A 20279-nucleotide genomic window follows, 5' to 3' on the forward strand; every position below is an offset into this window, starting at 1 on the left:
AACTGCGCTAAGGGGCCCAAAGTCCAATGAGTACCTTTAGGATTTCACAGGTCATTTTTGTTTCAAGACTACTCCTCACGGTTTAGGGCCCCTAAAATGCCAGGGCAGTATATGAACCCCACAAATGACCCCATTCTAGAAAGAAGACACCCAAACGAATTCCGTTAGGAGTATGGTGAGTTCGTAGAAGATTTTATTTTTTGTCACAAGTTAGCGGAAAATGACACTTTGTGAAAAAAAACAATTAAAATCAATTTCCGCTAACTTGTGACAAAAAAATAAAAACTTCTATGAACTCACCATACTCCTAACGGAATACCTTGGGGTGTCTTCTTTCTAAAATGGGGTCATTAGTGGGGTTCCTATACTGCCCTGGCATTTTAGGGGCCCTAAACCGTGAGGAGTAGTCTTGAAACAAAAATGACCTGTGAAATCCTAAAGGTACTCATTGGACTTTGGGCCCTTTAGCGCAGTTAGGGTGCAAAAAAGTGCCACACATGTGGTATCGCCGTACTCGGGAGAAGTAGTACAATGTGTTTTGGGGTGTATTTTTACACATACCCATGCTGGGTGGGAGAAATACCGCTGTAAATGGACAATTGTGTGTAAAAAAATCAAAAGATTGTCATTTACAGAGGTGTTTCTCCCACCCAGCATGGGTATGTGTAAAAATACACCCCAAAACACATTGTACTACTTCTCCCGAGTACGGCAATACCACATGTGTGGCACTTTTTTGCACCCTAACTGCGCTAAAGGGCCCAAAGTCCAATGAGTACCTTTAGGATTTCACAGGTCATTTTGAGAAATTTCGTTTCAAGACTACTCCTCACGGTTTAGGGCCCCTAAAATGCCAGGGCAGTATAGGAACCCCACAAATGACCTCATTTTAGAAAGAAGACACCCCAAGGTATTCCGTTAGTAGTATGGCGAGTTCATAGAAGATTTTATTTTTTGTCACAAGTTAGCGGAAATTGATTTTAATTGTGTTTTTTCACAAAGTGTCATTTTCCGCTAACTTGTGACAAAAAATAAAATCTTCTATAAACTCACCATACTCCTAACGGAATACCTTGGGGTGTCTTTCTAAAATGGGGTCATTTGTGGGGTTCCTATACTGCCCTGGCATTTTAGGGGCCCTAAACCGTGAGGAGTAGTCTTGAAACGAAATTTCTCAAAATGACCTGTGAAATCCTAAAGGTACTCATTGGACTTTGGGCCCTTTAGCGCAGTTAGGGTGCAAAAAAGTGCCACACATGTGGTATCGCCGTACTCAGGAGAAGTAGTATAATGTGTTTTGGGGTGTATTTTTACACATACCCATGCTGAGTGGGAGAAAGATCTCTGTAAATGGACAATTGTGTGTAAAAAAAATTAAATTGTCATTTACAGAGATATTTCTCCCACCCAGCATGGGTATGTGTAAAAATACACCCTAAAACACATTATACTACTTCTCCTGAGTACGGCAATACCACATGTGTGGCACTTTTTTGCAGCCTAACTGCGCTAAGGGGTTCAAAGTCCAATGAGCACCTTTAGGCTTTACAGGGGTGCTTACAATTTAGCACCCCCCAAAATGTCAGGACAGTAAACACACCCCACAAATGACCCCATTTTGGAAAGTAGACCCTTCAAGGTATTCAGAGAGGGGCATGGTGAGTCCGTGGCAGATTTCATTTTTTTTGTAGCAAGTTAGAAGAAATGGAAACTTTTTCTTTTTTTTTTTTTTTTTGGTCACAAAGTGTCATTTTCCGCTTACTTGTGACAAAAAATAATATCTTCTATGAACTCACTATGCCTCTCAGTGAATACTTTGGGATGTCTTCTTTCCAAAATGGGGTCATTTGGGGGGTATTTATACTATCCTGGAATTCTAGCCCCTCATGAAACATGACAGGGGGTCAGAAAAGTCATAGATGCTTGAAAATGGGAAAATTCACTTTTTGCACCATAGTTTGTAAACGCTATAACTTTTACCCAAACCAATAAATATACACTGAATGGTTTTTTTTTTATCAAAAACATGTTTGTCCACATTTTTCGCGCTGCATGTATACAGAAATTTTACTTTATTTGAAAACTGTCAGCACAGAAAGTTAAAAATATCATTTTTTTGCCAAAATTCATGTCTTTTTTGATGAATATAATAAAAATCGCAGGAGCAATCAAATAGCACCAAAAGAAAGCTTTATTAGTGACAAGAAAAGGAGCCAAAATTCATTTAGGTGGTAGGTTGTATGAGCGAGCAATAAACCGTGAAAGCTGCAGTGGTCTGAATGGAAAAAAAGTGGCCGGTCCTTAAGGGGTAGAAAGCCCTAGGTCCTCAAGTGGTTAAATACCCCCCCAGGCCAATTGCGCCTTACCCCCTCTAAACTCGGCCACTGCCATACTGAAAGGGTAGAGGGGTATGGTACACTGGGAGGGGCTGTCACAGCTACTAACTAAAACTTTGCATTGTGGTGAAAGGAGGGAGTACAGTCATTGGATGTAGATGTCGCTGGCTGTAGGAAGGGAGATATGGACAAGAGTAAGAGGTGGGCAGTGGGACACTGTCACCATGTGTCACCATGGAGTGTCCCAGTGCGTCTCCATGCGGAAGGGGATTTCCATCGATGAGTATGAGGGGACTTGCTTGATAGGAGGTAGAAGAGAGATATGGGGGGAAAAAATCCTAATGCTGAGAGGGATATGGAGGCTGCCATATTTATTTCCTCTTAAAGGACCCCCCAAGATGAAAATAAAATAGTGAAATAAACAATTGTACCTATCCTCCTCCTCCTCCTCCAAATGACTTTTTTAAGATATTCCAGTTTTATCTTATATTTAAATCTACTTTTAAGTTTTTACTGTTTTTTGCTCAATGAGACATTCATTGAAGTATACCAGAGCTAAAATCTATGAACTATTGACCCTTTTTATTTCTTTCTTGCTTTTAGAAGACATTTTCTGTTAGGAAAGTGTTTTACAGTTGTAATTTCTTATCAGTGAGGGTCACACTGTAGTCTGACCCAGTCCTGACTCAGACAGGAACTGCCACTTACAGTATATACCTGATGTTTAACTCTTTCAGGCAGAGAAAGAAAAAAAAGAACACAGCCTAGTTATTTGTGTGCTTGGCACTGTACATACACATGTCAATCTCATCATGTCACGTCACCTTGGGTATCGTTTAAGCAATACCAGTTGCCTGGCTATCCTGTTGATCGTTTGCCTCTAATTATTTTAGCCATAGCCCCTGAACAAGCATGCAGCACATCAGGTATTTCTGACATTATTAGATCTGACAAGATTAGCTGCATGCTTGTTTCTGGTGTGATTCAGCCACTATTGCAGTCAAATAGATCAGTAGGGCTGCCAAGCAACTGGTATTGTTTAAAAGGAAATATAGCGGCCTCCATATTCTTCTCACTACAGTTGTCCTTTAACAATAAAGGTAGCCATACATCTAGCAATTCTGATTCAATCGACAAAGCGATCGACTTTATTGGGAAATCGACTTCAAGTCAATGTAACCCCGCTGGTAAAAAGAGAAACAAGATACTCACCTAAGGAGAGGGAAGGCTCTGGGTCCTAATGAGCCTCCCCTCGCCTCTGCCGGTGCCCTCGGTGCAGCGCTGGTTCCCCCGTTCAAAACCCCCGCCGCGGGGGACTTCGGAAGTCTTCAGGAGCCGAGTCCTCCCAAAGACAGGCGGCTCCATACTGCGCACGCACGATGACGCGATAGAGGGCGCTCGCGAGTGCGCAGTGTGGAGCGGCCTGTCTTCGGGAGGACTCGGGCTCCCGAAGACTTTCCGAAGTCACCTTCGCTGGCAGAAGGAGCAGTATTTGACCAATTTAGTCAAATACTGCTACCGGGAACAGTGCAGCACCGCGGGCACCGGGAGAGGAGAGGGAGGCTCATTAGGACCCAGAGCCTTCCCTCTCATTAGGACCCAGAGCCTTCGCTCTCATTAGGACCCAGAGCCTTCGCTCTCATTAGGACCCAGAGCCTTCGCTCTCATTAGGACCCAGAGCCTTCGCTCTCATTAGGACCCAGAGCCTTCCCTCTCATTAGGACCCAGAGCCTTCCCTCTCATTAGGACCCAGAGCCTTCCCTCTCATTAGGACCCAGAGCCTTCCCTCTCATTAGGACCCAGAGCCTTCCCTCTCATTAGGACCCAGAGCCTTCCCTCTCATTAGGACCCAGAGCCTTCCCTCTCATTAGGACCCAGAGCCTTCCCTCTCATTAGGACCCAGAGCCTTCCCTCTCATTAGGACCCAGAACCTTCCCTCTCATTAGGACCCAGGGCCTTCCCTCTCATTAGGACCCAGGGCCTTCCCTCTCATTAGGACCCAGGGCCTTCCCTCTCATTAGGACCCAGGGCCTTCCCTCTCATTAGGACCCAGGGCCTTCCCTCTCATTAGGACCCAGGGCCTTCCCTCTCATTAGGACCCAGAGCCTTCCCTCTCATTAGGACCCAGAGCCTTCCCTCTCATTAGGACCCAGAGCCTTCCCTCTCATTAGGACCCAGAACCTTCCCTCTCATTAGGACCCAGAGCCTTCCCTCGCATTAGGACCCAGAGCCTTCCCTCTCATTAGGACCCAGAGCCTTCCCTCTCATTAGGACCCAGAGCCTTCCCTCTCATTAGGACCCAGAGCCTTCCCTCTCATTAGGACCCAGAGCCTTCCCTCTCATTAGGACCCAGAGCCTTCCCTCTCATTAGGACCCAGAGCCTTCCCTCTCATTAGGACCCAGAGCCTTCCCTCTCATTAGGACCCAGAGCCTTCCCTCGCATTAGGACCCAGAGCCTTCCCTCGCATTAGGACCCAGAGCCTTCCCTCTCATTAGGACCCAGAGCCTTCCCTCTCATTAGGACCCAGAGCCTTCCCTCTCATTAGGACCCAGAGCCTTCCCTCTCATTAGGACCCAGAGCCTTCCCTCTCATTAGGACCCAGGGCCTTCCCTCTCATTAGGACCCAGGGCCTTCCCTCTCATTAGGACCCAGGGCCTTCCCTCTCATTAGGACCCAGGGCCTTCCCTCTCATTAGGACCCAGGGCCTTCCCTCTCATTAGGACCCAGGGCCTTCCCTCTCATTAGGACCCAGGGCCTTCCCTCTCATTAGGACCCAGGGCCTTCCCTCTCATTAGGACCCAGGGCCTTCCCTCTCATTAGGACCCAGGGCCTTCCCTCTCATTAGGACCCAGGGCCTTCCCTTTCATTAGGACCCAGGGCCTTCCCTCTCATTAGGACCCAGAGCCTTCCCTCTCATTAGGACCCAGAGCCTTCCCTCTCATTAGGACCCAGAACCTTCCCTCTCATTAGGACCCAGAGCCTTCCCTCTCTTTAGGACCCAGAGCCTTCCCTCTCATTAGGACCCAGAGCCTTCCCTCTCATTAGGACCCAGAGCCTTCCCTCTCATTAGGACCCAGAGCCTTCCCTCTCATTAGGACCCAGAGCCTTCCCTCTCATTAGGACCCAGAGCCTTCCCTCTCATTAGGACCCAGAGCCTTCCCTCTCATTAGGACCCAGAGCCTTCCCTCTCATTAGGACCCAGAGCCTTCCCTCTCATTAGGACCCAGAGCCTTCCCTCTCATTAGGACCCAGAGCCTTCCCTCTCATTAGGACCCAGAGCCTTCCCTCTCATTAGGACCCAGAGCCTTCACTCTCATTAGGACCCAGAGCCTTCCCTCTCATTAGGACCCAGAGCCTTCCTTAGGACCCAGAGCCTTCCCTCTCATTAGGACCCAGGGCCTTCCCTCTCATTAGGACCCAGGGCCTTCCCTCTCATTAGGACCCAGGGCCTTCCCTTTCATTAGGACCCATGGCCTTCCCTCTCATTAGGACCCAGAGCCTTCCCTCTCATTAGGACCCAGAGCCTTCCCTCTCATTAGGACCCAGAACCTTCCCTCTCATTAGGACCCAGAGCCTTCCCTCTCTTTAGGACCCAGAGCCTTCCCTCTCATTAGGACCCAGAGCCTTCCCTCTCATTAGGACCCAGAGCCTTCCCTCTCATTAGGACCCAGAGCCTTCCCTCTCATTAGGACCCAGAGCCTTCCCTCTCATTAGGACCCAGAGCCTTCCCTCTCATTAGGACCCAGAGCCTTCCCTCTCATTAGGACCCAGAGCCTTCCCTCTCATTAGGACCCAGAGCCTTCCCTCTCATTAGGACCCAGAGCCTTCCCTCTCATTAGGACCCAGAGCCTTCCCTCTCATTAGGACCCAGAGCCTTCGCTCTCATTAGGACCCACAGCCTTCCCTCTCATTAGGACCCAGAACCTTCCCTCTCATTAGGACCCAGAGCCTTCCCTCTCATTAGGACCCAGAGCCTTCCCTCTCCTTCGATAAGTATCTGGGTTCTTTTTTCAGCAATGGAGTTACATTGTCTTTCAGTATAGTTGTTTGAAAGTTGATCAGCTAGTGAACCACACACTACAAGTGATTCCTATGAGATGCGCCTTCACTAATCGATCTGACCGATTGTGTCTCAATGCTCTGAATGCAAAAAAATTGATTCAGAGTTGATCGGTTGATACGTAAACAGTAGCCGATTTCCTGTGTGGTGGACCGATATCCTGCATCCTGCTCAACCGACTAAGCTGGTCGATTCAACATGCTATAAGCCACTTTTGATCGATTGGGCACACTGGAACACACTCGATTCTCTCTCGATTCTATAAAATGATTGAATCGAATGGTACAGCAAAATTGCTACATGTATGGCCACCTTTAGTCTTTTCAATGTGACAGAATCCAGACCTACTATTGTCCTTATCTTCTTACCCCTCAGTTATTTCAACTAGCATAAAGGTCCGTACACACGCCGGACTGGAGGCAACGACGGGTCCGTCGTCACCTCCCGCTGGGTGGGCGTTCCAGCGACAGTCCGGCGTGTGTACGCACTGTCGCCTGTCTGATACGGCTGTTTCTGAGCGATCCGCCGGGCGGATCTCTCAGAAACAGCCGTATCAGTCTGCAGACAGACTGTACACACGCCGGACTGTCGCTGGAACGCCCACCCAGCGGGAGGTGACGACGGACCCGTCGTTGCCTCCAGTCCGGCGTGTGTACGGACCTTTAGTCAGCTGGCTTTATGCTAGGTACACACCGTAAGATAGTTTGGCAGATAGATGGTTCGATAGATAATTTCCGTCATGCCCGATCTTATTTACAATCGTTTTTCTGATCGATTTCTCATAGAAGTGAATGGAAATTGATAAGAAAAGATATGAAAACCTATCAGAAAATCGATCGAATGGTAAATCAGCTGAAAAATCTCATCATGTGTACCTAGCATTACGTCTTACTGCCAATACATGCCCAATAATGAATAGGTCATGATTTGTGTTCTTCAAAACCACCACTTTACCAGTTTATGCTGTAAGGGATCTTCTTCTGGGTTTTGTAATCAAAGGCCAAATATTGTAAAGGGTTAGTGACTTTTTGCAGGGAGTATACTTCTGTCTGGAACGTCAAACATCACTAAGCTGTGTTTGGACCCAGAAGTGGTGTTGTTGTTCGAATCTGGGTTTCCTTATTTGGAATCCCGGATAATGCCGTCCAAAGCAGTTCAGCACCTTTACAATCAGAGTCATGTTGTTGCGTTCCATGTGACTCTGATGCTTCTGGCTTGGAAGGAGGAATCATCTCAATCACGTGCAGCGCGGGGTGGAACACAACTCCGTGACTTTCTCGGAGCATAAAGGTGCTGAACTGCTTGGGACGGTTTTATCCAGGTTTCTGAATAAGGAAACCCAGATTTAAACCACAAAACTACCCAGAAACCCACCGGGGCCAAAGGCTTGGCCCCGGTGGCTTCTGGGTAGTTTTGTGGTTTAAATCCGGGTTTTCTTATTCAGAAACCTGGATAAAAACGTCCAAAGCAGTTCAGCACCTTTACGTTCAGAGAAAGTCACGGAGTTGCCCTTGGAGAAAGTCACAGAGTCTTAGCAACAGAAGATGACATAACTCATTGCTACCTATTACTCCTTCCAGTGCCAGCTGTATGTGATACATGTTTGGGGTATGAGCTAGGCTTGTCGATTCTAGCTCATACCCCAAACGTGTATTACATACAGCCGGCACTGGAAGGAGTAACAGGTAGCCATGAGTTATGTCATCTTCTGTTGCTACAAGAATTCCATGCCTAGAGACCATGAGGACACTGAGCCAGCTCAGGAAACTCCCTCATAAAACATGCATGCTGGGATGGATGAGGAGATGAGATCAGGACTGTTCTTTGCCAGCAACCAATACGGCTGATTGTATTACTGATGACAATCAGACTGTATGGAGGTCATACTGAAGGTGAAATGGAGTTCAGCAGAGGACAGCACTGTGTTCACTTCAAGCTTACAGCTCTGTGAAAAGAAAGTTCAGTTTTTAAAGGGAACGTTAACCACTTGACCACTACAGGTTGTGTTCTCCTTACGGACCAGAGCAATTTTCACATTTCAGCGCTCCTCCCAGTCATTCGCCAATAACTTCATCACTTCTTAACTAACCGAAATGATCTTTACATCTTTTTTTGCCACAAATTGGGCATTTTGTAGGTAATTTTTTTTAGTTATTACTTCATTATCTAAGCATTTTAAGTTAAAAATAAGAAACAAAAATCACAATTTCTCAACTGTAGATAAAACTCACATTTTATTTTCAATTTTGTCTCTCTGAGTGGATCCACATACAGGATGCACCACCCTTCCACCCAGCTTGAGGAGTGACTGCGAATGATGCCGATTGGCGCTGATAGTCCTGAGGACTAGAGAGGGCACCACACTTGAACCAATTGTGATTGGTTCAAGAGAGGTGGCTTTGTTTCACCGGCAGGGCTATCGGCGCCAATCACCATCATCTGCAGTCACTCCACCAAGCTGGGTGGAAGCGTATGCATGTGGAAGTCCAGAACCAAACATTGAGACCACCGGCGGCTTAGTTTATGGAGTCCCATCTCTACCCACTCTCACCCTAAACGGGTCCGCTATGTCCTCCCCTCCCTTCCTGAATGCTGTGTTCTGTGCATATATCTGCCATCTGTAGGGCTGGTTCACATGGGCTTTCACTCGGCACCACGTTCAAACGCCGGCGTTTAAATGCAAGCGTTTAGATGCTAGCTTTTGAAGGCTTTTAGGAAGCATTCAAGGCTAGCAATTCTGGTCTCTGCTATTGTTTCCTGGCGTTTACTGCCTCTGAAAGCAACATATTGTTTTCGAGACTAGATGCAACGCCGGGATCTACCACCAGGCTTTCAATAAAAGCCTGCAAAAGCCAGCTCTAAATGCTCCCCTTTCACTTGAATGGGACGGCGGTAGATCCCAAAAAACGCCGCATCTGAAACGCTGCATGAAACGCTACAAAAATGCCCGTGTGAACAACAGCAGTGTTCTTTACTGCCTGTGTGTTTAGGGTCCTTGTTTGATTACCTCATCAAGCGGGGACCTGAACACACAGAGCAGTAAAGTACACTGCATTCAAGGAGGACCCAGACATAGCAGACCCCATTAGGTGATCTGCTCTGCCCCAGACTGGCTGACCATTGCCTGACCCTGCTGAGGGTGCCCAAGGCAGACTGTGCCATTTTCCCGGGCTGGTGTGTGCTGGCAAGACACCACAAGACGCCCCTACACCATGGATACACCAGGTTCAATATATATATATATATATATATATATATATATATATATATATATATATATATATATATATACATATATATATATATATACACACACACACGAAGTGGGTTGCAAAAGTATTCGGCCCCCTTGAAGTTTTCCACATTTTGTCATATTACTGCCACAAACATGAATAAATTTTATTGTAATTCCACATGAAAGGCCAACACAAAGTGGTGTACACATGCGAAGTGGAACGAAAATCATACATGATTCCAAACATTTTTTACAAATAAATAACTGCAAAGTGGTGTGTGCACAATTATTCGGCCCCCTTTGATCTGAGTGCAGTCAGTTGCCTATAGACATTGCCTGATGAGTGCTAATGACTAAATAGAGTGCACCTGTGTGTAATCTAATGTCAGTACAAATACAGCTGCTCTGTGAGGGCCTCAGAGGTTGTCTAAGAGAATATTGGGAGCAACAACACCGTGAAGTCCAAAGAACACACAAGACAGGTCCAAGACAGGTCAGGGATCAAGTTATTGAGAAATTTAAAGCAGGCTAATGGCCCATACTCACGGGCTACAATTGTCGCCGCATCACACGCGGCGTGCCCGTTGCGGCGACAGGTCGCCCGTGAGTATGAGGCGCAACACGGGCGTGCACCCCGAACCGTCGCTGCTGTCGCCAGGCGATTGGCCGCCGCAACTGTCGCTAGTCCGCATGAGTATGCGGACTAGCGACATCAACCAGCAGGGAATACCCTGAGCTTCTGGCGGGGGGGGGGGGAGGAACATCAGCGACAGCTTCCTTCATGTCAGTTGCCAGGTCCCTCCGCCGTGTGTATGCGGAGGGACCTGGCGACGAGCTGTCGCCGGCCTGTCGCGCACACGCTCCCGTGTGCTAGTGACAGGCCAGAAATGTTGCCCGTGAGTATGGGCCATTAGGCTACAAAAAGATTTCCAGAGCCTTGAACATCCCAAGGAGCACTGTTCAAGCGATCATTCAGAAATGGAAGGAGTATGGCACAACTGTAAACCTACCAAGACAAGGCCATCCGCCTAAACTCACAGGCCGAACAAGGAGAGCGCTGATCAGAAATGCAGGAAAGAGGCCCATGGTGACTCTGGATGAGCTGCAGAGATCTACAGCTCAGGTGGGAGACTCTGTTTATAGGGCAACTATTAGTCATGCACTGTACAAAGTTGGTCTTTATGGAAGAAAGGCATTGTTAACAGAAAGCATAAAGGTGCCCACTAACTGTCCAATTTCTAATGAAAAATCGTTCGAGCCATCAGAAATTCTGATCGGACGAAAAATCGTTCACTACACCATCAACTAACCAATCTTTGCTTCCTATCTATCACGACCACCAAGAAAATCTAAATTTTCGTTTGACGAAAATTCATGCTGGCGAAATTTTTTTCCCTCATTCATAATCGATTGTGTCCACCAATGGAGATTATTTACAACCAAATCCGATCAGAATTTCTGATCGCTCGAACGATTTTTCGCTAGAAATTGGACCGTTTGTGGCCAGCTTAAGAAGTCCCGTTTGCAGTTTGCCACAAACCATGTGGGGGACACAGCAAACAAGTGGAAGAAGGTGCTCTGGTCAGATGAGACCAAAATTGCATTTTTGGCCAAAATGCAAAACGCTATGTGTGGTGGAAAACTAACACTGCACATCACTCTGAACACACCATCCCCACTGTCAAATATGGTGGTGGCAGCATCATGCTCTGGGGGTGCATCTCTTCAGCAGGGACAGGGAAGCTGGTCAGAGTGGATGGGAAGATGGATGGAGCCAAATACAGGGCAATCGTGGAAGAAAACCTCTTGGAGTCTGCAAAAGACTTGAGACTGGGGCGAAGGTTCACCTTCCAACAGGACAATGACCCTAAACATAAAGCCAGGGCAACAATGGAATGGTTTAAAACAAAACATATCTATGTGTTAGAATGGCCCAGTCAAAGTCCAGTGTGTGTGTGTGCGTGTGCGTGCGTGTGCGTGCGTGCGTGCGTCCGTCCGTCCGTCCTGTTTTTTGGCCTCTAAACCTAGGTGCGTCTTATGGTCTGGAGCATCTGATGGTTGGAGAATTTTTTATTATAGTGCACTTTTAAATTTGTCCACTAGCTGAATCAAAGCAGAAAATAAAGTGAAAGTTTGTTACAGCAGAGATCATTTGTTATTCAGACACTGATTGGCTTTGGGAACATATGTTCCCATTCACCGATCTGTGCTGTAACACAGTAACGGGGGTGAGCAAGGTGAACATCACGCAAAGAAACCCAAAGACGAGTATCTGTGCTCTGGGACTTTAGTCCTGCAGAGCGTAGATATACTGCCCCAATCACAAGTGGTTACGTGACATGTGACATGATGAGACAGACGTGTATGTACAGTGACAAGCAAACAAATATGCTGTGGTCATTTTCTGCTTTTTCGGCCTGAAAGAGTTAATATTCAGCTATGCAACTGCCAGTTTCTCTCCAGTCAGATAGCCTATAGGTCCCTCACTAATAAGGAATTACTGTACAGCCATAAAATACTTTCCTGACAAATAACTGGGCTTTAGAGTGCTGGTGATAGACAAAAAAAACATAGCGTTATATCCAAAAATTGTGAGGTAAATTCCTCTGCCTGCGCAATTTGCATAGCCGCTACTGCGACTGCGCAGGATTACAGCTCTGCCCGTGGCACATCGCCACTCTGCATACTCTGTAATACGTCATGTGGGCGTCACCACATGACCGCCCACATGACTGCCTACACGTCAAGCCAGCCGCGCCCCCTTAGCAGAGAATACCAGCACTAAGTTACAGAGTGGCGATGTGCCACGGGCAGAGCTGTAATCCTGCGCAGTCGCAGTAGCACAGGTAGAGGATTTTTTAAAGCGGCGATTCTAATCGCCCTGAGATAAGGCGACCCTAGGCTGGGTCGGGGCCTCTAATGATAACTGGATTTACAGAACAGAGCAGCTGGAAAGTAAAAGGGAGCCGCAGATCGTCTGCCCTGAGGTCTGCTATTACAGTAAGGTAATTAAGTTTTTTTCTGTAATTCGCCTCGTAAGTCCTTTAAGACGAGAAGCGTCTCAGGTTCCATACTTACCTGGGGCTTCCTTGAGCCCCCTTGAGGCTGCTCATCCCTCGCCCCTGAGGTCTGCTATTACAGTAAGGTAATTAACTTTTTCTCTGTAATTCGCCTCGTAAGTCCTTTAAGTACACTTTAAAGAGGGATTGTCACCATAAAAATCAAATTTCAACAGCGACTGGTCTGAGTGTATTAAGTGATAAAGATGCTAATCCTGCATTTAAAAATTTCAAAACATTTTCTGTTATAGTTTGGAATTATTACATATCTTAGGAGCACTGGCCCTTTAATTGCCATTGACATCGGCTGGCAAAACAGTTGCATGCTGGGAGTTATTTTTATCTATAATATATTCCTCCTCTTCCCTTTATTTCCCCCCTCCTTCTAATGACATAGGAGAGTGCACTTCCTAGTATAGACCTCAGTGGGAGTGTCTGAAGACTCTGGGAGGAGGGCGGGTAACGAATACACAATTAGCAAGAGGAGAACAAAAGAGTGAGGGAGGAAATGATGTCAGGATTAGCTTCATTCAAAGGTAACCAAGATGGAAACTGTCTAGAATAGAATTTTCTGCTTTTCCTTTATAAAATTCACAGGAATCAGAACATGGACGGTGCAATACATCTGTTATGTAAGTAGAACTAGTACTTATCTACTTATATACTGTATGGGTTTTTTATTACTAGGTTAGCATGGGTGTCACTTGTTCTTTAAAGGCATTCATTTTCAGACTCCTCTATGGTTCTTATTTCTTGCCTGAACAATTCTCACACATCACCTGGGTGTGATAAACGCTTATCTTCACTCTCTGTTTGTAGATTACAACTCACCAGCAGCGTACTAATATGTACGCCTATTTTTAACATTGAGTCTCAAACAACCAGAAAGCACACTTATACGGCATCAGCCGATCCCTGCCTATAACAGATAACCGAAACTCTACTGTATACACTATTTATATGCCCATTAACCCTCAATCCGCGTCCTGTCTTTGCCAAGTGTGACAGCTATTTCCATATAGGGCTATAACGGTCACTGTTGGTCCAGAGACAATGTAAGGAGGTTGTTTGTTTTGTAAATGACTAATGTTATCTTATCACCAGAGGCAGCCCCGCCCTCCCCCCACCTGTGTGCACTGGGCCTGTCAGAGCTCAGCTCACCGGCGCCCATTCTCTGGCTATTCCTTTTGTTTGGCTGTTGTTCTGGTTGCATATTTTAGCCTTTTGTTTCCAGGGGTGAGTCACAGGCAAGGCAAACTTCACCTGACAGCCGCGCACACTTCCCTCAGCGCTGACATCTCACACACACACCTGGAAACAGGATTCCTTCATGTGTTTATCCACCATTCCTACAGAGACATGAATGCAGGCTGAGGCTCCCCAGTTTCAACCAAACACAGCTCTCAATCATGTGTGACAGCAATGGAAACTAAGCCAACAAAGCCAGTACTCGGATGTTGTTACGTCAGTCCTCTGATAAAGTTAAAAACAAAAACAAAAAAACACTTAAGGCACCCACACATCTATCGACTTGGCGGCCGATCAACCATCCGATTCAATAATTATTATAGGATGAAAGAGGGGGAAGCATGGCAGGGGGCACCCAGGTGAGGAAGAAAGGGGTCTGCCCCCCCCCACCCCTCAGCCGCTGTGCCCGCTGGCCCTCTTCAGGCTGCTATCCCCTCTAGCATGGCAATCCGGATCTCCCTCTGTTTTTGTATACAAAGTAGCCTGTGAAGAGGGAGATCCATTTTCCTATTGCCTTGCCCTACCCCTCCGTGTATCCGGGGTCCGTGAAGTCCCGACAAATCCGGATCCTGCGTTCAGTTTATCAATGCGGATCCCGCATTCAGTTTCTCAATGCGGATCCCGTGGCTCGCCTGCGGATCCGTTTTTGAAGAGGGCCTCTATTTTTAACATTGGTATCCGTGGCTCCGGTTTTGGTCCGGGCCCCGAAACGGAGCCATGGATACGTTTTTCAAACAAATGTGAATTGAGGCTTACTAGAGAGTTGAACAGGGGCAATATTATGCTAGCATCCCGAGTTTTTATTTCTCTTTTAATGCATCCCAAAATGTTATTTGCTTTAGCTGCAGCGGCTTGGCATTGAATACGATTATTTAACTTGTTGTCAACGAGTACTCCTAAGTCCTTCTCCAAGTTTGATGTCCCAATCCCGTTTATTTTGTATGGTCCTATACTGTTCCGTTAGAATGACCAAAATGCATGACATTACATTTTTCAACATTGAATTTCATCTGCCATTCATGTGCCCATATAGCCATCCTATCCAGATCCTGTTGCAATATTTCCCTATCTTCCTGAGAGTTGATGATTCCGCACAATTTTGTATCATCTGCAAAAATAGCAACATTGCTCACTACTGCATCTACTAGGTCATTAATAAATAAACCGAAGAGCACTGGACCCAGTACTGAGCCCTGTGGGACGCCACTGCTAACAGTCACCCATTTTGAATATGTAAATTGCACTTCCTGTGGGGGCAAGAAGCTGTAGCCAAGTGGGAAGCATTGGTTCTATTTATTATAATTCCCTGGAAGACCAGGGATTGGGTTGTGCTTATTAACTGCTGACGTGTATGCAAATGGTCAGGTTTGGTAATGACAACATTGTGTGATTGTAGCTTAGCTACAGTCAAAACAGAAGAGGATTTACCAGAGAATCCTCTGCAGAGAAAGTGCAGCCCTGTGCTTTCAGTATGAACATTGTGAATGGGAAGATCAGAGAACTTACAGAGCAGTAGGACTATTTTAGAAGCAGACATTTTAGTCTGGGGGATCAACACACACTGTGGCTAGTTTACTATCTATATACACGCAGAGAACCAGTTTATAGAGTACATACGGAGGCAACACGCAGGTATCTTTAAAAGAAAGTAAAATCAATAATACAGCCGTATATTGCGTTCTTGATCACATCCCCAGTTCGAGACATTTGAGGCCGGTTTTACACTTGATTTTTGCGTTGCGATGCTCCTGCCACTTCCCACCGCAACGCAAAAGACGACAATTATATGCCCCTGTGGCAGAGTGCTGCAACAGGGGCATACGCATAGCGCCGCCCCCGTTCAGTGATGTACTCCCTCCTGGGCAGGAATACATCACTGGCATTTCCGTCGGTATGCGCACACGCGCCACGACACACTGCGCTCTGTCATTTACACTTACTGCGTCGCCCATAGACTTCCATTACCCCCAGCACAGTGCGTTAAGTGCGGTGCTTGTGGTAATGCGCTGTTGCCCTTGCCTCAGCCTGGATACTTCCAGTGCACCGCAATTGACCGCAATAAGTGTGAAAGTCTCCATAGAATTTCATTGCTTTTGCAGCCCCTTGTGATAAAATAGGTTAACACAAATAGGGTAACACAACGCAGGAGTTACCTGCAAGTGTAAAAGAAAGTCCAGCTGTAGTGTAAAAAAAAAAAAAAGTACTTAAAGAGAACCCGAGGTGTCTTGTAAGAATCCTAATAGCACACAGAGGCTGGGTCTACATATAATGCGCAGCCTCTGTTGCTGAACAGCATCCCCCCAGGCACCTCCTGCGCTCTGCTGTCCCTATAAATCATACGCCGTGCTAGCGACACACAGCGCGTCGATAGCCAGCTGCTTACCTTTTGCAGTGTTAGTCTCGCCGCTGCCCCGCCTCCTCTATATCTCCGCTCCCCGCCTGTGTCCCTTCCCTTCAATCAGCAGGGAGGGAAGGGACGCAGGCAGGGAGCGGAGAGACTGACATGTGGGATGGAAGGTCTCACTTACCAAGAAAGGTTAGATAAACTGGGTCTTAGACCTTAGAGGGGATCTAATTAACATGTATAAATACATCAGAGGCAATATAAAAGCTTGGCAGATGAGCTTTTTGTCCCTAGGCCTTCTCAAAGGACTAGAGGACATGATCTGCGCATGGAGAAAAAACATTTTAACCATTTATTTAGGCAAAGGGTTCTTTACAGTAAGAGTGATTAAGATGTGGAATGCATTGCCACAGGAAGTCGTTATGGCAAACTCTATACCTGCATTTACAGGGGGCTTAAGCCTCATCTACACGCGTAGATAAGGCTCCGATCCGGCGGCTCGATAAGCAGCCGGATCGCATCTTCCGCATGCCCGCGCGTACCCGCCGTGTCCCCGCTCGCGTCGGATGCGATTCCCCGTTCGTCCCCGCCGGCGCCGCTTATCTTCCGCTTGATTCCCTGCCATTGTCCCCTTGCGAGGAACGAGCAGGGAATCAGCAGTGGGGAGATCTGTCCTGTCGGATCTTATCAATCAGCGGCTCGATTGATCAGGAACATCGGAGCCTCATCTACGCGTGTAGATGAGGCTTTAGATGCTTTCCTTGCGTTGAAAGACATCCATGGATATAATTACTAGGTAATGCCTAATGATGTTGATCCAGGGATTTTATCTGATTGCCATCTGGAGTCGGGAAGGAATTTTTCCCTTTTGGGGCTAATTGGATCATGCCTTGTAAGGGTTTTTCACCTTCCTCTGGATCAACAGGGATATGTGAGGGAGCAGGCTGGTGTGGTACTTTGTTCTCTGGTTGAACTCGATGGACGTATGTTTTTTTTCAACCCAAATAACTATGACACATTCAGATGTAAACAGACGGCTAGCGGTGTCGCTAGCACGGCTGTGTGATTTATGGGGACAGCAGAGCGCAGCCCCCCGTCTGGGGGGACGCTGTATAGCAACAGAGGCTGGGCAATATATGCAGACCCAGCCTCTGTGTGCTATTAGGATTCTTAGAACCCACCTCGGGTTCTCTTTAAGACAGACCTCCAGTGTAAATTAACCATTTATGCTGCGCGAACGAGAGCCTCATGTCCGCAGCGGCAGCTGCAGGGACACGCTAGTCACATCCCTGCGGTTTAGGGTGCTTTGTGGGCGATCGTGCGGGCAGAGGCCCGCGATCGTGATGTTGCCAGGAGCAGGGGGGAATGGCTGCAGGGAACAAAAGCTCCTAGTGCCAATCCGTACATGTTCACTGAGAATAAACACTCTTTTTGTTCAAAAACAGTGTTTATTCTTCAATAGAGCCGCCGCGCTTCCTTCCGCCGCCGATCGTTAAATTTATGAATGGGAACAAAGTTCCCATTCATTAATCTCCCCGCAGGCCACCCGTGATCGCAGGCTTCCATTGAAGCTGGCCTCACTTCCCTAGTTACAATGTAGCAACAAATTATTTCCTACGTAGCATACTTATACACTAATAGGATTTGCTCAACAGGGACATCTTGTGGCCAAATAGTAAAATTACACCTACTGACTTCAGGGAATAAAAAAAAAAAATCTATGTCAAGAGGGATATTATTATAAATTTATGGGCTAAAAATTAGCGATTACTGTAAAACTGAAAAAAATGTACCTTTATTTCCAAATAAAATATTGTCACCATACATTATACTAGGGATATAATTTTAACGTTGCAATAACCAGGACAAATGGGCAAATAAAATGTGTGGATTTTAATCACTTGTGGTATTTTAACCCCCCTGGCGGTTTGCAAAAAATCCGCCAGGGGGCAGCAAATCTTTTTTTTTAATTTTTTTTTTTTTTTTTTTTCATGTAGCGAGACAAAGTCTCGCTACATGATAGCCGCTGCTCAGCGGCATCCCCCCAGCCCCTCCGATCGCCTCCGGCGATCGGAGATCAGGAGATCCCGTTCAAAGAACGGGATCTCCTGGAGGGCTTCCCCCGTCGCCATGGCGACGGGCGAGATGACGTCATCGACGTCGTGACATCAGAGGGGACTCCGATCTGCCCCATAGCGCTGCCTGGCACTGATTGGCCAGGCAGCGCACGGGGTCTGGGGGGGGGGGGGCGGCCGCGGCGAGAGGAATTGCGGCGGATCGGCGGGTAGCGGCGGCGATCAGATGCTACACGCAGCTAGCAAAGTGCTAGCTGCGTGTAGCAAAAAAAAAATTATGCAAATCGGCCCAGCGGGGCCTGAGCGGTGCCTCCCGGCGGCATAGCCCGTGCTCAGCACGGGCTTACCGCCAGGGAGGTTAAAGCTATAATGGCCAAAAACTGAGAAATAATGCTTTTTTTAAAAAATGTTCTTAATTATTCCCGTTAGAATGCACTTAGAATAAAATAATTCTTAACATAATGTACCACCCAAAGGAAGCCTAATTGGTGGCGGAAAAAACAAGGTATAGATCATTTATTTGTGATAAGTAGTGATAAAATTATTGGGGAATGAAAGGGAGGAAAATTCCTCTCGTCCATATGGTGAAAAATACCTGCGGGCTGAAATGGTTAAAGTTAGTGTCAGGGACACTAACTATATATGTTATAACTAATTATGATAGCTGCATAGTGTTAGGCCCCGTTCATACTTGCGTTTTGGCAAGTAAACGGACCGGATCCTGATCGGATCCTGACCTGATCAGAAACGTACGGTTCCGATCCGGATCCGGTCCGTTCGTATCAGGCATGCATCAGGCTGCCATCCGGATCCGTGGGCAAAAAATAGCGAAATTTAAAAAAAAAAATGTTGGGGTCAGCAGAAGGTGCACCTGGCGCACCTGTAGAATCAGGTTCCTTCGCTGTAGGCCTCACCTCCACCTCCGACATTCTGCCAAACAGCTCCAGCACGTTTGTCACTGCTGATCCACTCCAGACATGCTTGGCCCATGTGTCCCCATCCGAAATGGCCGCTTGGATACGCATAGGAAGTGGGGTATAACGTCAGGTTTTTGTAGGCAGTGTGTTCTGTGCCTTCCGTTTCCCATTGGTTTCTGTGTTCCTGATGGTGCTGTCAGGCTCAGGTCCGGCTCCGGTCCGGGTGCGTGGGCCGGAGATCCGGACCCAAAAAATAGCGCATGTTGGAAGAGAGTCCGGAGTCCGGATCCGATCCGGCTCCGTACTGTACGGAACGGACACGTGTGAACGTCCGCATAGCCTTTACATTGCTATGCGGAACGTACGTTCCGTTTGTACAGTATGCGGTCCGGATCAGATCCGGAAAATCCGGATAGCGAACGCTAATGTGAACCGGGCCTTACACATATAGTAGAATGTAGTAAATTCTTTGGGATACCAACTTTTACGTTAATTGTCCTTGTTTCAGCATCAGAAACACTTCCTAAATTTACTGTATACATTGTAGATTGGTATGTAGCCCTGCCGTCGCAGTGATTAGCCTAGGCTGTTTACCTATGTCAGGCGTTTGTGTTCTCCCCAGGCTCTTTTAGCCGGGTGCTCCACTCGGCTGATTTTGGTGAGCACCCGGCTGTCATTAGATCACCTCCTCCTATACTGTAAACAGAGTTGTACTGGCCCTGCATTCCCCCCTCGCACCTCACCCAGCTACTTTTTCATGCCACCCGGCTGAAAAAAAATTCCGGGGACAACAATGGGAGTGTCTAAAGTCCGGCCCGGCGGCCAATTGTGGCCTGCCGAGCATTTTCTAGTGGCACCACCAAATCACAGCACGGCATGTCTGCAATGTTAATGGTGATTTTCGGTGGCAAGAGCCCTAAGAACCGTTTTATGCTTTGCCCAATATTCAATCAACTTTTCTCCTAAATTTTCTCCCATGAGATAAATTTTCATCTAACCTACAT

At 47.0% G+C, this 20279-nt stretch overlaps 2 protein-coding genes across 2 annotated transcripts in view; one reads left to right on the forward strand and one right to left on the reverse strand.

The window, feature by feature from the left end:
• The window catches only part of PALM3 (paralemmin 3), a 255035-nt gene that overhangs the window by 230416 nt on the left and 4340 nt on the right, over positions 1-20279 (reverse strand). The gene's annotated exons all lie outside the window — the stretch shown is intronic.
• CLPP (caseinolytic mitochondrial matrix peptidase proteolytic subunit) overlaps positions 1-20279 on the forward strand; it is a 44400-nt gene that overhangs the window by 5084 nt on the left and 19037 nt on the right. The window lies entirely within an intron of this gene.

Source organism: Hyperolius riggenbachi, chromosome 3, assembly GCF_040937935.1.
Source record: "Hyperolius riggenbachi isolate aHypRig1 chromosome 3, aHypRig1.pri, whole genome shotgun sequence".
In the NCBI taxonomy this organism is placed as follows: Eukaryota; Metazoa; Chordata; class Amphibia; order Anura; family Hyperoliidae; genus Hyperolius; species Hyperolius riggenbachi.